This window comes from Cervus elaphus, chromosome 24 (assembly GCF_910594005.1).
Source record: "Cervus elaphus chromosome 24, mCerEla1.1, whole genome shotgun sequence".
NCBI lineage: Eukaryota > Metazoa > Chordata > Mammalia > Artiodactyla > Cervidae > Cervus > Cervus elaphus.
The window spans coordinates 54,224,006-54,243,032 of record NC_057838.1 but is presented as its reverse complement, the minus strand read 5'-3'; the positions used below and the strand labels follow the sequence as shown (position 1 = coordinate 54,243,032).

The 19,027-nt window shown below is 42.0% G+C and overlaps 1 protein-coding gene and 1 non-coding gene across 3 annotated transcripts in view; one reads left to right on the top strand and one right to left on the bottom strand.

Moving 5' to 3' along the window:
• ABHD6 (abhydrolase domain containing 6, acylglycerol lipase) overlaps window positions 1–19,027 on the top strand; it is a 74,339-nt gene that overhangs the window by 6,925 nt on the left and 48,387 nt on the right. Inside the window, exon 1 of one of the 2 annotated variants that reach the window (XM_043885309.1) lies at window positions 773–911. The exons of the other annotated variant lie outside the window; for it this stretch is intronic. The gene's annotated coding sequence lies outside the window, so the exon portion shown is untranslated. Of the gene's footprint in view, window positions 1–772; window positions 912–19,027 lie in introns of those variants that run through there. 2 annotated transcript variants of the gene reach the window in all.
• Window positions 17,113–17,219, bottom strand: LOC122683339. The gene has a single exon (XR_006337691.1). It is a non-coding gene; the product is annotated as a U6 spliceosomal RNA (small nuclear RNA).

Sequence of the window (19,027 nt, the reverse complement as noted above, 5' to 3'; positions counted from 1 at the left end):
AAACATAAATTTTAAGGCAAGTTTTGCTATATACAATTTAACACACCAAATACTAGCAGTGTATTGCCAGAAAAGCAGTTGCAGATCTGCTGGGAGAGTCAGTCTTTGGACTGAAAGGACAAAGAGTTAAGCCTTTGGGGAGATCCATGATTCAATCTGATATTATTTAATGTTTGTGAGAGTTGTGTGTCCCTGTGAAAGGAAGGTTTTGCAAGAACTGTAGGATTTCAGTCCAAGTAAAATGGCTCTTGGGGCTTCCCTGGTGTCTTCCCACCAGTAAAGAATCTGCCTGCCGTGCAAGAGATGTGGGTTGGATCCCTTGGTCAGAAAGATCCCCTGGAGAAGGAAATGGCAACCCACTCCAGTAATCTTGCCTGGGAAAATCCACGGACAGAGGAGTCTGGTGGGCTACAATCCATGTGGTCGCGAAGAGTTGGACCCGACTTAGCGACTAAACAACAACAACAAAATGACTTTTAGAGATTTGGGCAGGAAGATGAGAAGATCTGAAAAGCAAAAAAAAGTACAAAATCCAGTCAATTTATAAACCCAGGTAGGATTTGCAGACCTTGTCATGGAAAAGTCTTCTGTGAAGAGAGGAAGTAATGAGAATAAGTTGAAGGCAGTGCTGGGATCTCCAGACCACTCCCTCTTGATGTGATGGGTGTGTGGTCATAGCCACAGGGAAGAGCATGCAAGTATCACCAGCATGCATCCAGTCAGCATCCTGGCTAAATCACTAGCCAAGCACACCCAGGCGTTCTAAGGAGATAATCCCAGAGTGTTGAATACATGGAAGGAAATAATGACTTCCTGAACTGGTGGGGATGTTAATCTCCCCCTTGGCCACAGTCCAGACCTTAAGCCTGGTTGAATCTCTGGTGAAAAGCTGGTGGTGATTGTCCTCCCTGGTGAGTGGGTATCTTCCGACCAGAGAATGGTTGAGAATTCAGTGGGTACAGTTTTTTGTGTCTTTCAAGAGGGAATTTCTACATATGTGGTATTTTATGACCTTGTAACATATGAAAGATTTTAATCTATTAAACTGGCAGTCTTGTAACTACAACATAAAATGTGCAATTGAGGGAATGTATTTAGATTTGTAACCCTTGTTTGAAACCTTCCTTAGTTTCTGTACAGTTCTGGAACATTTATAAGAATTCTGCGTTAACAGTGTTTTATAAGTTGAATGTATTAGAATTATTTAGTATTAAAAAGGGTGGCTTTTTTAAATTAATTCAGATAACTGAAGAACTTTACAAGGAAATAAATTATAAAAGAAGTTTAAAATGTTTGTAAATGGGTCTGTAACCCCTTAGAGGTAATTATTTAAGTTTGTTGGATGTAGAGTTGCCAGACTTAGCAAATAAAAATACAGAGCACTAGGTCAATTTGAATTTTAGATAATTCAAATTTAATTAGGCAACATGTATTTTACCTGGCAATCTTAGCTGGACTTATCGATGGAATAAAAAACCTGTATATGTCGAACTTAAAAGCATGACATTGTCTAAGGCAGTAATCACCCTGCCAGGGTCCTGGGAAAGGTGTTCATTCTCAGCATCAAAAATAACCTAACCTATAGGATCAGAGAGTAAATTAATGTTTTTGCATTTTTTAACTTTGATAATTTTAATATTAATTTGAAAAATAAAGGAACCTCTGAATAATGGTTTCTGTATATAGACACTGCCCTTAAAGACATAAAAAAAAATCATATGAACAGATGAAGAGTTTGACCCCTTTCTGTAATTAGCACTTGAACTTCTTTAACAAAGTGCCTGGATTCTGGAAGTAAAATCTTGAGTCAAGTTTAGCTGAATCAGGTTAAGTGCAGGGCTTCACTGACTGCTTTCTGTTTCACCTCATCACACACTCCCCCAGGCTCTTACCGTGGTCCCTCCGTTTTGCAGCTGAGCAAACTGAGGCTCGTGTTCAAAGAGGCACAGCTCGCCTGTGGCAAAGCTGCGGTCTGGTCCCACTCACTCTCACCCCAGACCAGCATTCTCCCCCACCAAACCAGGCACACCAGACTCAGTAAGAAACCAGCAGGTCAGGGGCTGTGAGGAGGAAAAAGAGAACTTCCAGGCTTTATTGTATACCCTTGGGTATTGTTTGAATTTTCTTTTTAAAATAAAAGTATGTACTTGCTTAGTAATTAGACAAAGTGCTAAAAACCTTTTTATTCTTTTTTTTTTTTAAAAACCTTTTTATTCTTTTAAGTCGATTAAACAATGCCCATGCCAACATGTCCTTCTGGGCCAGCTTAGCCTCAGATGACTCTCAGCCAACCCCAGGCATTCCTGATAACATGAGGGGCTGGAGCACTGGTGACCCAGGTAGAGCAGAAACCCTCTGCTTCTCCTTCTGCTGGGCTCCAGTGTTGGGAAGTGGAAGTTTGAGACTCTCTCTTCCAGAAGCCTGGAGCCTGGAAAGAAAGGCAGACACTGGCCTGACCCACACTGAACACTTTGAGGTGTCCTTCTTTCTGCCATTAAGTGGCTACCGTGACATTTCCTGTGCCTTGTACTTCCAAACAGTAGTGTATAAGATGCTCCTGAAAAAAAGGATATGTATATATCCCTCCTTCTTGGAGATTTATAATACACGTTAGCATATTAAATGTCCTAAAAAGTCCTGGAAGGCTGGAACAAAGCTGCTTAACTATGTTGGAACAGTATGTCTTGAATTTATTGTCCATGGAACCCTTTATTCACATAACTCCTTTTAATATCTTGAGCTCCATCCACCTTGGGAAACACCATCCTGATTGAGCAAGGACAATTGGATTCCTTCAAAGACTTAAGCTCTAGTCCTTGTCAATAGACCCTACTGAAGATTTGCACGTGTCTTGTGAATGGGTAGATGTGAGGATCGGAGGTTGAGACATGTGGCCCCAGACACCACCGGCAGCCACGGCCATTCACCATGGGTGCTGGTGGGGCGGGAGTCAGTGGAGACAAAGGATGCTTAGAATTTGAGGAAGGCAAAATGGGGATTCCAGAGGGAGTGAAAGTGTCACAAGTCAAGGTATCCAAAAGCAGCAGAAAAGAAATGAGGGGCCGGTGGGAAAGTTTTTACTCTTGGCAGGGGACATCCTCATGACTCAAAACAGGTGTTTCCAGTGACTGATGCCATTCCATGTGTAATAAGGAGTGTGTCTTAGCAATGATCTTGTATAGCATGCAGATTGCTCCAGTCATTATGTTTCATAACCAGCCTGGGGGTTGGGGCAGGGAGCGTGCATTTTATGTAAGGTTGCGTAATTGTGACAGATCTCACCTTTGTATGATGGTTTCCAACTGGTGAAGCAGGCTCTGGTTTGGACCTCACACAGCGTCTTCCACACCAGGCTGTGTCTGGACCTCAAGCTGGTTGCTCTGTGAAGGCAGTCAGTGCTCTGACTAGAATCCTTCAAAAGCTCTTTGTTTGACAGAAGGACCAAATTCCTTGTGGTGGCTTCTACCTACTCACCCCTTCAAGGTCCCATCCTCTATTCTCTTCTTGCCCCGCTGGCCTCCCCTCACTGCCTGGCTTTCAGTGCCCTCCTTCTGGCCTTTGCACAGCTGTTCCTGCACCTGCAGGGCTCTTCCTTCCACCTCTCAGTCTCAGCTTCAATGCCGTTCTCTCCCTGGCCCCCCTCAGCCCATGAGGGGTTTCCCTCTTACTCTCTTTCATGGAACACAGGTCTTTGCTTCATGGTATGTGTGACGATGTATTGTATTATTATCTATGAGCTCGTGTGTTGTCTGTTGTCTCTCCACCCCCACCCCCGACAGTTCTCACAGGCAGGGACACCTTCACGTGTCTCTGCTGCCTGGGACAGGACTGGGCATGTAGCAGATGCTCAGTAAATCTTTGTTGAATGCCGGATATAATGCTCTGACTGACTTTGGAGCCTAGCTTCTCTACCACCCTTGGGACGGCTCTGAGCCAGGGTAACTCAGGTCCCTGGACAACCAAGGGAGACCCCAGGCCACTGAGACAAAAGAAATAATAACAGCAACCACTTCATACCATCTGCCTTTCTCAGAGCACTGGGTGCTAAATTCTCACGTAACTCCCCAACCTCGGGAGCAGAGTGGAGCAGGAATCTCACCCTTGGTACTAATGGTATCTGAGGCCAAAAAATTCAGTGTTGTGGGGACTGCCCCATGCATTATAGGATGTTTAATAGCATTCTTAGCCTGTATCCTCTGGATGCAAGTAGTACACACCCCCCCACCCCAAGTCACGACAAGCAGACATGTCTCCAGACATTGCCAAATGCTCCCACGAAGGTGGAGATCACCCCATGTTGAGAATGCTGGAGGTTAAAGCATGCATAATTCCATTTATAGCTGTTCAGCCTCAGGCAAGTGTCTAAACTTCTCTGTGACCATTTCCTCACTTTTGAAAATGGGGATAATTATAGCTCTTACATGTGAGAGCTGTAAAGATTTTGTGAGTTTATAGCTAAAAGGATGGAGAAGGAAATGGCAACCCACTCCAGTATTCTTGCCTGGAGAATCCCATGAACGGAGGAGCCTGGTAGGCTACAGTCCACAGGGTCTCAAAGAGTCGGACACAACTGAGCGACTTCAAGAAGAAGAAGAAGATGGGAACTTCCCTGGTGGTCCAGTGGCTAAGACTCTGAGCTACCAATGCAGGCGGCCTGGGTTCGATCCCTGGTCAGGCAACTAGATCCCACACGCTGCAACCAGGAGCCGGTATAGCCAAGTAAATAAATATATTAAAAAAAAAAAAAAAAGAAGAAGAAGATAGCTAAAGGGAAGACTCAGCACAGTGTCTGGCCCTTAGGGGTATTTTATTAGGATGATACTCTATCTTCAGAACAAACTGCAGATAAGGGATTGCCATTCCTACTTAACAGATGGGAATACTGAGACCTAGAGATAAAGAAGTTAGGCCCCAGTTGCTGATAGTGAAGTGACATAAAAAGCAGGAATTCAGGTTCTCAGGATTAATGCCCTTTGCCAGATCATGTGGGTATAAAATGGTCCATTAACTCCCGACCTAGTGACCAGTTGCAAACTCTGAGCTGGTGGTGTTGCAGTTAGTGGGTTAGATTCCCCAGGGTGGGGCTAGCGTGAGGCAAATGAGGCACTGGCCTTGGGTGCAAACTTTAAGGGGGTGCCGAAAAACTCAGTAATCAAGACAAATAATATTTTATGCATCGTTTTGAATAATTAATTTTAATAATTATTCAAATTAATGCAGATACATCTATAAAGATCAAAGTATCAAAATCTTAAAGACAAGATCCAACCTTGCATTTTCATGATTCTGCCTCATTCAGCTCACGCTGATCCTACTCCTGGGATCTGCAGATCTGTGCACTCGGTGGGCACACTTGGGAAGGATGACATTGGAGAAAATAGCACCCTCTTTTGGCTGATAGTGAACACTGCTCCTTTTCCAGGGAGCCAGTTCCCCTTCTTTGCCCCTTGAGGCAGCAGCGTCTCGGTGCTAGAAGAGTCTCTTCTGTCATCACAGTGCATTTTGCCATGATGAGGCATCTAGGTTAAAAGGTATCTAGGTTAAAAGGCATCTAGGCATCTAGGTTAAAAGGTAGCAGGCAGGTCAAATGATGTTGTTGGAGCCCCAGGCCCACCACTTCCCACTGCCCTTTGCTCTGAACTGGGTCCTGTTGCTTTTCTTGTTACCACCTGTGTGGACATGCCCTATGACCTGTCTCCATTTCTACGGAATATGCAAAAGCTGCCTGTTAATAGAAAGCTGGCTTTCCCAGCCTCACCATAAAAAGGGCCAGTGAAGAAACAGGGCCGAAGGGCAGTGGGAAACAGGACCAAGAGGCTTCTCACAGCTGCTGACTGGTGAGCAGGGAGCTGGCTGCTTCCTTAACTGCAGTTTCTTACTCTTCTTTTAAAGCTTTGGTAGCTTCGTTTTATTTATGTTTTACTTTTTACTTTGAAATAATTTCAAACATGCATGAAAGTTGCAAAAAAAGCCCCCTCACTTACATATCCTTCATCCAGATTCACCAGCAAAACTTTAGCCACATTCGTTTTTTCATCGTTCGTTTTCTCTAAAGATAGATTATTTTTTTCTAAACCTTTTGAGAGTAAGTTTAGGACATTATGACCTTTTACCCCTAAATCCTGCAGGGTGAATTCCCAAGAATAAGTACATTCTCCTACATAATCACGGGACAATTATAATTATAAAACATTATAGCAATTATAAAACTTGAAAGTTTAGCAATTATATTATTACCTAATCTACAGACCTTATTCAAATTTTACCAATTATTCTAATAAAGTCCTTTATAGCAGGATTTTCTTTCTGATCTAGAAGCCAATCTAAGATTAAGCATTGTTCTTAGCAGGCTTGTCTCCTTGGTCTCTACTTTTTCTTTCATATCCTTGACATTTTTGAAGTGTACAGCCCACTTATCTTGTTGAAGCTCCCACAATTTAAGTTTGTCTGAGGTTTCCCCATGATTGCAATCATCTGATGCATTTTGGGCATGAATACTGTGTATGTGTCTCATGGAATTCTGTTTTTATATTTATTTTTGTTTATTTTGGCTGCACCGGGTTTTACCTGCAGCAGGTGGAATCTTCAATCTTTTTTGCAGCATGTAGCATCTTTAGTTGCGGCTTGTGGGATCTAGTTCCCAGACCAGGGATGGAACCCCAGCTCCGTGCATTGGGAGTGTGGAGTCTTAGCCACTGGACCACCAGGGAAGTCCCTCTTAGAATGTCTTAAATAAGCTTTTCCTTGTATTCACAGGGCAGCTATGTGATTCTGAGACACAGGAAGCAGATTGATTTACAAGCTCTTACTAACAGCTAACATTTATTGAGCACTTGCTGTTTGACAGTCCTCTCAGCATTTGTTGATTTGGGGGCTTTTCTCCCCTTGAAACAATGTTATATGTGGTGCTTATATTGGATCACAACAATGTAAGACAATAATAGCAGTTACGGACCCTGTTAGGGTCCGTAGGGTATTGAGGGTATTAAGCTCTATTTTAGACCCCATATTATACATACTCTTTACTTGTGTGTATGTTGTTGATAAGGTAGTATCTGACTCTTTCGTGACCCCATGGACTGTAGCCTGCCAGGCTCCTCTGTCCATGGCATTTCCCAGGCAAGAGTACTGGAGTGGGTTGCCATTTCTTTTTCCAGGGGATCTTCCCAACCCCGGGATTCAGCCCAGGTGTCCTGCATTGTCAGGCAGATTCGTCACCACTGAGCCACCAGGGGAGCCCCCTCTTTACATGTTCAGTCAGTTCAGTTCAGTCTCAGTCGTGTCCGTCTCTGCGACCCCGTGAACCACAGCACACCAGGCTCCCTGTCCATCACCAACTCCCGGAGTCCACCCAAACCCATGTCCATTGTGTTGGTGATGCCATCCAACCATCTCATCCTCTGTCGTCCCCTTCTCCTCCTGCCCTCAATCTTTCCCAGCATCAGGGTCTTTCCAAATGAGTCAGCTCTCCACATCAGGTGGCCAGAGTATTGGAGTTTCAGCTTCAACATCAGTCCCTCCAGTGAACACCCAGGACTGGTCTCCTTTAGGATGGACTGGTTGGATCTCCCTGCAGTCCAAGGGACTCTCAAGAGTCTTCTCCAACACCACAGTTCAAAAGCATCAATTCTTCAGTGCTGAGCTTTCTTTATAGTCCAACTCTCACATCCATACATGACCACTGGAAAAACCATAGCCTTGACTAGATGGACCTTTGTTGGCAAAGTAATGTCTCTGCTTTTTAATATGCTGTCTAGGTTGGTCATAACTTTCCTTCCAAGGAGTAAGCGTCTTTTAATTTCATGGCTGCAATTACCATCCGCAGTGATTTTTGAGCCCAGAAAAATAAAGTCAGCCACTGTTTGCACTGTTTCCCCATCTATTTGTCATGAAGTGATGGGACTGGATACTAGGTTTTTAAAGCCTCCCTTCAACCAAGTATTACTACTATCCTCAATGTGCTGTAAGGAATTAGAGTCTCAGAGGGGGTGATTCACTTGCCGCAGATCTCACAGCTGGTAAGGGGCACAGCCAGGCCTGTTCGACACCAGAATCCGAGTGCCTGGCCAGTCTCCTGTACCGTGTCTTTCCTGGTACACAGCAGTGACGTGGCCGCATCAGTATTCCATCTCAGAACGCCAAGAACAAGCCATGTCCTCATCCCCTGACTCCCTGTAAAGATGGCGCTTTCCCCCATATTCTGAGGCCTTGTGCTTCCTCCACACAGAAGGCACATGAGAGCTTGGGGGACACCCCAGGCTGTGAGCAGGGGACCTGAGGAGGTGTGTGGTGTTCTCTAGGGGCAGATACCCCCTTTGGGTCATCACGCATTAGGCAATTATTTATAAACCATTGAAAACCACATCAATCATAGAGACAGGGTGAGGAGGGTATTTATGAGCAGAAGGTGTCAGTCTTTAAGCAATTAGTGATTCATGAGTGTCACAAAGCAGGAATCCCATTTAAGAATGGAATTTTCCCTGCACAGGCAGAACCTGCTCCAGAGTCATCCCCAAACTGGATTTAGATGCAGGCCAGTCATTCATAGCACATGGCCTTAAGAAATCAGCCTACTAAGTGTGCGGGGGGTACAAAGATATATAAGACAGCTTCTGCCCTTGGGGGACTCAAAAATAGATAAATAATGGGATTTACCTTCGGTTTCAGTGAGTTTTCTATGCCTCTGAGCTATCATTCTATATCCCGTGGCCACAGAACTGTCATGGTTTTGAATTACCAATGTAAATCTGAGACCCAAACCTTCTTGAATCCCATTGGCCACCATTTTATCTGGACTATTATGAGTTCTCTGACTGCGGAATCAGGGACTGTGGTCAGCAATTCTGGTTGGCCCAAGACTGAGAGGAGTGGGGGATGGTATTCATTGTAAAGATAGGAAAGTCCCAAGCAAATCAGGAAGAATTGGTCACGCTGATGTTGGGAACAGGAGTGGCAGGAGGGGAATGGGTAGGTGGGAGAGGAATTATAGTAGCCAACACTTACTTTGTTAAGAATTTAGTAACACTGAGAAGAAATATATGAATTAAATACTTTATTACCCCTGTTTCACAGAGGTTTAAACTGGGACCCAGAGAGTAACTTGTCAGAAATGCACGTTTAGTAAATGGTAGTCAGGTCTTGCAGAGAGCAATCTGTTTTCAGCCATTACTTTGCACTGCCTCAGAGGTCTCATGTGTAAACATGATGCAGATAAAGTTTCAAAAATTGTATTTTAAAAGTTGTCCATTTCTGTGAAGCTCAAGAAAATACAATGTATCTCTGAATGCCTAAATTGCTGCTTAAATCACAAGTTCCTTTTGGGGAGTAAAGAGCATGCAATTTTTAAAAAGAAACCATGTTGCAAATTAATTCTTAGATTGGAAGCAGACTCAGCTGGAAACAGAAGTGAGTGGAAGTTTTGTTTCCATAGAGACCCAGTCACATCCAACCCAGCAATGATCACATGACATGTAGCCCCAGTGACGTGGAACTGCCATTACTAAAACGAGGCTCAGCAAATGCTTGGTTTGTCTCGATCATCTTTGTAGCCCTGTGAGGTTGATGCCATTTATCAGTTCTTCATCATCGTCCCCTGTCTCTCCATGAACAAACTCAGGTTTACAGAGAGAGTTAATAGATGGCAGAGTAGGCTTCATGAAACCAGAGTGCACCATCTTCACTAGAAATGTGTTCAAGTGACTCAGACACCCAGAGCAATTGTTTCCTCATCTGCACCACCATCTGTGGGTTCTTGCCAGCCCAGTAGTCATTAGTCACAATTCAGTACCTACATCCCTGATTTCCCTGGGGTGTTCAGTTCAGTTCATTTCAGTTGCGCAGTCGTGTCCGACTCTTTGCGACCCCATAGACTGCAGCATGCCAGGCCTCCCTGTCCATCACCAACTCCTGGAGTTTACTCAAACTCATGTCCATCGAGTCGGTGATGCCATCCAACCATCTCATCCTCTGTCGTCCCCTTCTCCTCCAGCCCCCAATCCCTCCCAGCATTAGAGTCTTTTCCAATGAATCAACTCTTCACATGAGGTGGCCAAAGTATTGGAGTTTCAGCTTCAGCATCAGTCCTTCCAATGAACACCCAGGACTGATCTCCTTTAGGATGGACTGGTTGAATCTCCTTGCAGTCCAAGGGACTCTCAAAAGTCTTCTCCAACACCACAGTTCAAAAGCATCAATTCTTCGGCGCTCAGCTTTCTTCACAGTCCAATTCTCACATTCATACATGACTACTGCTGGAAAAACCATAGCCTTGACTAGACGGACCTTTTGTTGGCAAAGTAATATCTCTGCTTTTTAATATGCTATCTAGGTTGGTCATAACTTTCTTTCCAAGGAGTAAGCGTCTTTTAATTTCATGGCTGCAGTCACCATCTGTAGTGATTTTGGAGCCCCCCAAAATAAAGTCAGTCACTGTTTCCACTGTTTCCCCATCTATATCCCATGAAATGTTACATCTCCCCTAATCTAGCCATGTGGCTCAGGCCAGATAGGAAAGGGTTTCTTAAGACGTAAAAGGCCACTAAATATAAAGGGTAATTTAACTAAATTAAAATTAATGTTTTTTAATTCCAAAATACTAAAGAAAGAGATGGGCTTCCCTGGTGGCTCCGATGGTAAAAAAAAAAAAAAAAAACACACACAAAAACAAAACACCTATAATGTGGGAGACCTGGGTTGGGAAAAATTGCTCAAGCCCATTAATCTTGGACATGAAGATTAAGATTGCAGTGAGGTGCCATCTTTTGCCTCCCAGATTGAAAAAGCCTTGTTGTGTCAAGTGCTGGAAAGATCCTAAAGATAGTCTCTTAAATTGTCTTCTAAAAGTTTACAGTTTTGCCTTTTATATTGAAGTCTTAATCTATCTTGAATTACTGTGGGGAAAGTGAGAATCATTAAATTCTGTTTTTTTCAATATGAATATTTAATTGTTTTAGCAAGTTTTACTCAATTTCCTTCCTTTCCCTGGTGATCTGAAATGACAGCTTTGTCATAAACCAAGTTACCCTATGTACATGAGTATGTTTCTCTGTTTTTTGTTTCATTAATGTTTTTATCTATCCTTACCTGAATACGTGGGCTTTCCAGGTGGCTCAAATGGTAAAGAATCCACCTGCCAATGCAGGAAACTGATGTTCAATTCCTGGGTCAGGAAGATCCCCTGGAGAAGGAAATGGCAATTTACTCCAGTATTCTTGCCTGGGAAATCTCATGGACAGAGGAGCCTGGTGGGCTACAGTCTGTGGGGTCGCAAAGAATTGGGCATGACTAAGCAATAATACCCGGAATACCTAATGTCCTAATAACCATACATTTTAAATAAGCTTGAGGGCTACCTTTTCTTCTTCATTGGAAGTATTCTGGCTTTTCTTAGACCTTTGCTCTTCCAATAAATCTTGTAATCAACTCATCTTTCTTGAAAAGCCCTGTTGAGATTTTGATTAGAATTACTTCTGTTTTTGAAGGAGGTATTCCTAATTTTTCATTATTCAGGATCATATTTGCTGGAGGTTTTTGGTAGATGCCATTTAACTGGTTAGGGAAGTTCTCCACTTAGTTTACTATGAGTTATTGCCATGAGGGACTGTTGAATTTTATGTTAAAATTTTGCAACTATTTAGATGATCTTGTAATTTTCCTTTAATGTGTTGATGTAGTTAACTGCAAGGATGTTTTCCTAACTTGGTTATGAAGTATCATCCTTTTATATGTTGATGGATTCAACATTTTGAGTCCAACTTTACTAATATTTTACTTAGGATTTTTACTTCTGTGTGTTTGAGTTATTTATGAGCAATAATTGGTCTGGTTGTTTTGGTATCAGATTTAGATTGGCATCATCAAGTGAGTTGGGAATATGTCTTCTCTTTCTATTTTCCAGAGAAACTTATGAAAGAGTAGAATGATCTATCTATTCCTTGAAAGTTTAGATATGCTTCCAAACTTTCTTAATATTTCTGGACTTAATGTTTTCCTTTGATTAAAGATTTCTTCCATTTCCTTAGTAATAAATTATATATTTTCTGTAGTTTAGAACTGACATATTTTGTTGTTGAATTGAACTCTTTATATAGTGATCCTCTCCATTCTTAATAATTTTTTTTGTTAGTCTATGTTCAGTTCAGTCACTCAGTTGTGTCCAACTCTTTGCAACCTTGTGGACTGCAGCTTGCCAGGCCTCCCTGTCCATCGCCAACTCCCAGAGCTTACTCAAACTCATGTCCAGTGAGTCAGTTATTCAATCCAACCATCTCATCCTCTGTCGTCCCCTTCTCCTCCTGCCTTCAATCTTTCCCAGCGTCAGGGTCTTTTCCAATGAGTCAGTTCTTCGCATCAGGTGGCCAGAGTATTGGAGTTTCAGCTTCAGCATCAGTCCTTCCAATGAATATTCAGGACTGATTTCCTTTGGGATGGACTGGTTGGATATTCTTGCAGTCCACAGGACTTTCAAGAGTCTTCTCCAATACCACAGTTCAAAAGCATCAATTCTTTGGCGCTCAGCTTTCTTTATAGTCCAACTGTCACATCCATACATGACTACTGGAAAAACCATAGCTTTGACTAGACAGACCTTTGTTGGCAAGGTAATGTCTCTGCTTTTTAATATGCTATCTAGGTTGGTCATAGCTTTTTTTCCAAGGAGCAAGCGTCTTTTAATTTCATGGCTGCAGTCACCACTTGCAGTGATTTTGGAGTATTAGTCTATGTTATCTAATACTAATTTAGCTACACTACCTGTTTTTTGGATAATGTTTGTCAGGTGTATAACTTTCCACACTTTTACTTCAACCTTTCCAAATTCCTGTTTTAGGAGTACCTCTTGAAACAATGCCTCTTAGACTTTTTTAACATTCAACTTGACAACTTCTGACTTTTAACTGATGTGTTAATTTATGTTTATTCTGATTATTAGTATATCTGGCCTTATTTTTACTATCTTTTTTTGGGGAGGAGTGTCACTTTTTAATATACTTCTTTTGGGTTGATTGGCGTTTATTTTTTTGTTGTTGATTGATGTCATTTTCCTCCTTCTATTGGTTCAAAAGATATATACGTATGTATGTACGTACATATATAGATATATGTCTTACTTTAGTGAATACCACTGGCTTTTTAACATACATTTAATAACGAAGGTGAAAATTAATTCACTTTCTACACAAATGCAAAGGCATTAGGATACTTTAACTTCAATTACCTTTTTTATGATTTATTGTTCCCAGCATTTTAGTTCTGACTTTGTGTTAAACGTACAAATTATATATGATTTTTGTTATCACTTTGTTTTCTACTGAGAGTGTTGTTTAAATTTGACTATATTTACCTATGTCTGCTCTAATATTTCTCTTTTCAGTTCAGTTCTTAATTGAGTCCAGTTTCTTCTTTCTGAAATGTATCTTAGAAGTTCAGTTAGTCGAGTCTTTCAGTTGTAAAATCACTTTGCTTTAATCTGTATCTCACTCTCATTCTTAAAATGGTGAGTATCCAATTCTCAGGTCTTTGAAGATGTCATTCTACTGTTCCTTAGCTTGAAGTGTTGCCATTGAGAAATCTGCTATCTAATTCCTTTTTTGTGTGAGTAATCCTTTTTTTTTCTTTATTTTTTTAAAATCTACCTGCTTTTAAGGTCTTTTGTTTTTAGTGTTCGGCAGTTTCACTACTAAGTTTCTTGGTTTGGATTTCCTATTATTTATCCTGAATTATATGTAGGCTTCCTACATCGATGGAGTCACATGTTTTTTATGCTTCGGAAATTCTCAGTCATTACTGCTTCAAACTTTGCCTCTCTTTCCTTCTCCTCTTCTTTGATGATTAAATGGATTTTTAGATCTTCTCAATCTATCCTGCATATTCCATATCTTTTTTCATATTTTTCATGTCATATCATTCTGTGCTGATATATCTGAGTAATTTCTCCAGAGATGTCTTCCAGATCAGCATATTTGGTTAATCATGACCTGTGAGAATACTGGGCACTGTCTTATAGAGGGCATCCTTATTTGTGCTTGGAGTGAGGAAATACTGCTCCCCCAAGGCTGCTCTAAGCATTCGAGGGTCCTGAGAAATGTAGGCTCTGAGGTGCAGCGTCTTCAATTTCGAGCTCAAGGATTAGTCTCCCAGTATTGTTTATGGATCTGCTGTACATATTTGGTCTAGGGACAACCATGTATTTCACTTTTATTTACTACTCACTGCCCGCTACTGTTTAGTGTTTTGAGAAAGGTGCCTCAGAATATCTGGCCTACTGTATGCTGAGATGCCATTTGAATTTTAAAAGCCTAAAGATGGCACTGCAAACTTTCACCATGTTTTTGGCATATTCCGAAACAATTTTGAACCCTGATTTTCTTTCCTTTGTTCAATTTAAAATTTAATGACAAGATTGGAGTTCTGTTTATCTAATTTTTTTTTTAATATCTAGGACGGAGAATTGGGGAGTTTCCATTAGAAAATTGCTTCCAGTCTGAAATTGTCAGATGAAAGAAAGTTGGGCCACTGTTGTTTAACCTTCTATGAATCCACTGAGCTGTGATGTTATGCAGTCTTGATTGCTTCATCTTGCCCATAAACACATAATAAACTGTTTTGTCCAAAGTCTGTAAACAATTCCCACAGCAGTCTTCAGATCTGCTCATGCTAGTAATTGTTGAAATATCCTTCCTTTGTGTTTATATGGTGGACCCACATGAGCTCTTGGTAGTTACCTCCTTTGTTTCAGTTTCATAATCAACCACAGAATTTTGCTAGAAATCAACACCAAGCCTCTCGGTCTCTAGATTTCTGTATCACTCTTTGCATTTGAAGTAGGACCCCTTACTCTAATTAGTCTTCTGGCACGACTTACTGAAGACCACTGAATATGTTTCTGAGATCATATCTAAATATCCTTTTAATTCCCTGGGCAGTAATTTCTTTTGATCCCATGACTGGGACTGATTTTTCAGGTTGTTGGGTGTTCGTTCCATGTCTTTTTTTCCTATCCCGGGCTTGGTTTCCCTCTTTGTGATGTTCTGACCTGATCACATGGAAGTATTCTGCTGTGATGATTAAGTAAACAGGAACTGGTAGCTTTGCTTTCCCTTTACCATCTGTTAGTATTACATGTGCTCAGTTCCTTTTTAAAATTCATCTTCTTGATCTAAATCTGCTTTTAAATGAAACTTTTCTTTGGCATTCCAGTCTCAACTATTTTGAGTATTAGTTTCTCTTGCTTTTTCTTAATCTTTTGGAAAATTTCTATCATTTTCTAACTTATACAGAGGTATTTGGAAAATCTGGGCCAGAGGGCTAATTGTGTAGTGTTGGGGAGGAAGAAAATTTTCTCTACCCTTCTAAGTCCTTCTTGCTGGTCTAATAATTAAATCGACATGAAATACATTAACAGAGGAAAATCAAACAAAGTTTAATAACATGTATATACGGGAGAGACCCAGGAGAACTGAGTAACTTGCCAACATGGCCAAAACCCTCATCTTGAATATCGTCTTTGGCTAAAGAGAACAGAGAATGTTTGGAGGCAGTGGTTTGGGACTTGAAAGGGGAGAAGGCAAGTCACAAGAAGATGGGAAAGCAAGTGTTTGGTAAATAGGTATTTGTTGGGTCAGGCAGAGACAGTGAACACAGAGTGGAGTCTTAAGATATGTCTGATGATAACTCTATCCTGGGAACAGGCCTGTTACCTGAGTTCTTTAGGGAGCTAAGGGGGAGGTAAAAAGAAAAATTTCCTGAGTCTTCTGTCTCTTAAAAGTAATCAACCTAAATTAATCCTCGTGCCAAAGAGACATATTATGGAGTGGCAAATTTTGCTCCCCTATAGCAGTCACACTGTTGTCTTAATCCTTCTTTCCACGATCATATGCTACATTCTGACATATGTTGACTTGTCTCATGATATAATTTCCTGAACTCTTTCATTGATCTATAATAACTCATCCTGTAATTTATACTAGAGTCAAAATGTATGCCCTACAAGTTTGGTCCTATGCATAAACAGATACTTGACAATTACTTAAGTTACAAATACATGTATAAACAGTATTTTGAATTGTTTGTAAAGAAGATTTTTTTTTTTGCCTAAAAATTTCATAGATTTCTAGATATAAGCTCTTCTAAGGTGAAACTTTGCCATATATTTCAAAACCAATCCTATTACTAGTTATGGCAGTAGGCATCTTAGTGGTTAGGACATAGACTGCATTCAGATATACACAACTTGGTTTGGATTCTGGCAGTATCACTTATTAGCAGAGTGATCGTGGGTAGATTCACCTCTTTGAGTCTCAGTTTCCTCAAATGAGGCTCATTTTCCTTTAAAATGAGGCTAGTAATAGTACCCACCTCATAAGATTGTTGGGATAGTTCATTGAGATAATATATGTAAAGCGCTTGAGCACAAAGTGAGACACTCAGGAAGAGCTCAACACGTGATCGCTGATTATTATTTGCCTGCTCTGTGCCAGTCATCATGCTGGCCCCTGGGGAGATGGAGATGGACAAGGATTTCACAATCAGTGGAGTCAGGAGTCACTGAAATGAGTAAATACAGCATTATTTACAATGTGCTGCAGGGATATGGGTGATGAACTCGTTCTTTTTTGCATAGGTAATCTGGGAAGACTGCTTCGAGGTGATGACATATGAATAGCATATTGTGCAGGGGGCTCAGTGGTTGGCTTGCAGATGCCGTGTGGTAAATTTTTGGAGACTGGATTGTGCTCATTGGCCATAGACCCAGGGATGCTGTCTAGCTGGTATCCATATACATGTGGTATCATATATTTTTCATTTTTCTCCTATGTATATTTCCATATGGTATAGTATGTAAGTCTCAACCATGTTGCATTTGTACTTGGCCCAAATTTGTACCTATTGTTCCTCATAATTCCACCATAGCTTGTGTTTAATCCTTGATTGGATTGTTACTAATATTTCATCTTATTAAAGATAAAGTCCTTGGGGGCAGGAAGTGTTCACCCAGAGAGTACACAGCATGTAGTAGGTCCTTGGTAATGTTTGATGAATGAATGAACTTCTTTGACTGCTGACCCCACTGCTGGTTATGGTATCTTTTTTTTTTTTGTATGATTTTTTTTTTTTTTTAATATGGAATGCTTCACGAATTTGCGTATCATCCTTGCGCAGGGGCCATGCTAATCTTCTCTGTACCGTTCCAGTTTTAGTATATGTGCTGCCGAAGTGAGCACTGGTTATGGTATCTTGAGTGAGTCTCTTAACCCCTCAGAGCTCTACCTGTAAAGTGGGTTGGCATATCTCCCAGGGTGATTGTGAGGACTAAGTGAGGTGATGCCCAGTGCCCAGTCAGTAATAGGCGTGCATAAACAGTGGTGACCATCAGCATCACTCCGTTCTGACTGGCATGCCGCTGACTCCAGGGGCTTTCCATGGACTGCATGGCAGAGTGAAGCCTGGGGCCGTTTGCTGCACCTGCTGGCAGAGGAGAGGTTTCTGAACTCTTTCCTAATGCTGGGATGAGACCTATCAGGTAATAAGGAGTTTATACTGAACATGACTGAAGGGGCCTTTTGGAACCTGGATGGCCCCTTGGATTGCTCCCTGTCCTCCCACCCACTCTTGATTCCTCCGTGAGTGTTCAGAGGTGTTACTGACTTGGGGAGGGACCACACATGAGTTCCCTCCTCTCCTCCTGCCTCCTGAGCTTCACTGTGAAATGGAAGCTATTTAAGGCTTCTCTCCTGTCAGTCACCAGGTGGAGAGGAGTCACAGAGAAGGTGACTCCCATCTGGGGCTCAGTGTATCGAAATATAAAACTCTGGGGAAGAAAGCCTCTCTGAATGTAGAAACTGCAGACCCTAGGAGGCCTCTGGGGCCACAAACTATGAATTAGAAGAAAGATAACTTACCCATTTTTAAGGTTTTGGAGAGGAAAAAACATTAAATTTAAGCTATAAGTGTTTTTACGTGTTCAGACCCACCAAGTGAAGCTTATTGGTGGTTTCATGGGACCTTCCAGGAAGTCATCCATAAATTTTATTCCCTTATTTATTCATTCAGCCCCTCAGCAGCTGTTTGGTGAATGCTCCCTGAGCCTGAGATTTGCTAATAAATGGTGAGTGAGGATTAAAGTCAGTTTTAGTCCTTGCTGCCTCTCTGAACCTGTTCTGAGGGTGTTGAAGGACTGCTAGCTTGGAAAGACTTTGGCAGTGAGGAGAACTAAGGCCAGAGAAGGTACACGGCCTTTGATGAGTAAATTGTCCCCAAAGCTCTGAGAACAGTTCCATGAAGCAGGTCAGATGCAACTCTTGAAGTCTGAGTGATGAGGTGTCCAACATGCTCCGGCCCCAGCCAGGGAGATTGTCCCGTACTCTGGATGCATTCCAGCAGCCCTGACAGGCAGACTTTACAGGGCTTCCAGTGGCCTTGGAGATTCCTCTTTGCTACATTTCTGGTGCTTCTCATCTGTGTCCCATTCTTAAAACTCAAGACCTGACCAACTCAGCCAGGTTTTGCCAGGTTGGCAGGCCCGAGGCTGCCTTTGTGGTAGAGTTAAATGGCCGAGAAAGTCCTGCTGGGTACTGGTCCCACGTAGGTCTGGAGCAAGAAGCAGGCAAGCCAGGGACTCAGTACAGTAGGGAGACACCTCTGCTGCTGCCACTGTGTGCATGCGCGCGCGCGCGCGCGCACACACACACACACACACACACACAGGCTCAGCACATAGTAAATGTTCAGTAAATATTTGTGAAATGAATGAATAAGTACTTTGATGGAAGGAGCCCACAGTATAGTGTGGGTCCAAAGGGAATTTAAGGAAGGCTTCCTGGAGGAAGTGGCATTTAAATTGAGGTATGGAAAAGAGGTCCTGATGGGGGGAAAGACTGAGGGCAGAAGAAGAAAAGGATGTCAGAGGATGAGATGACTGGATGGCATCACGGATGCAATGGACAGGAACTTGGGCAAACTTTGCAAGTTGGTGAGGGACAGAGAGGCCTGGCATGCTACAGTCCATGGGGTCACAAAGAGTCAGGCACAA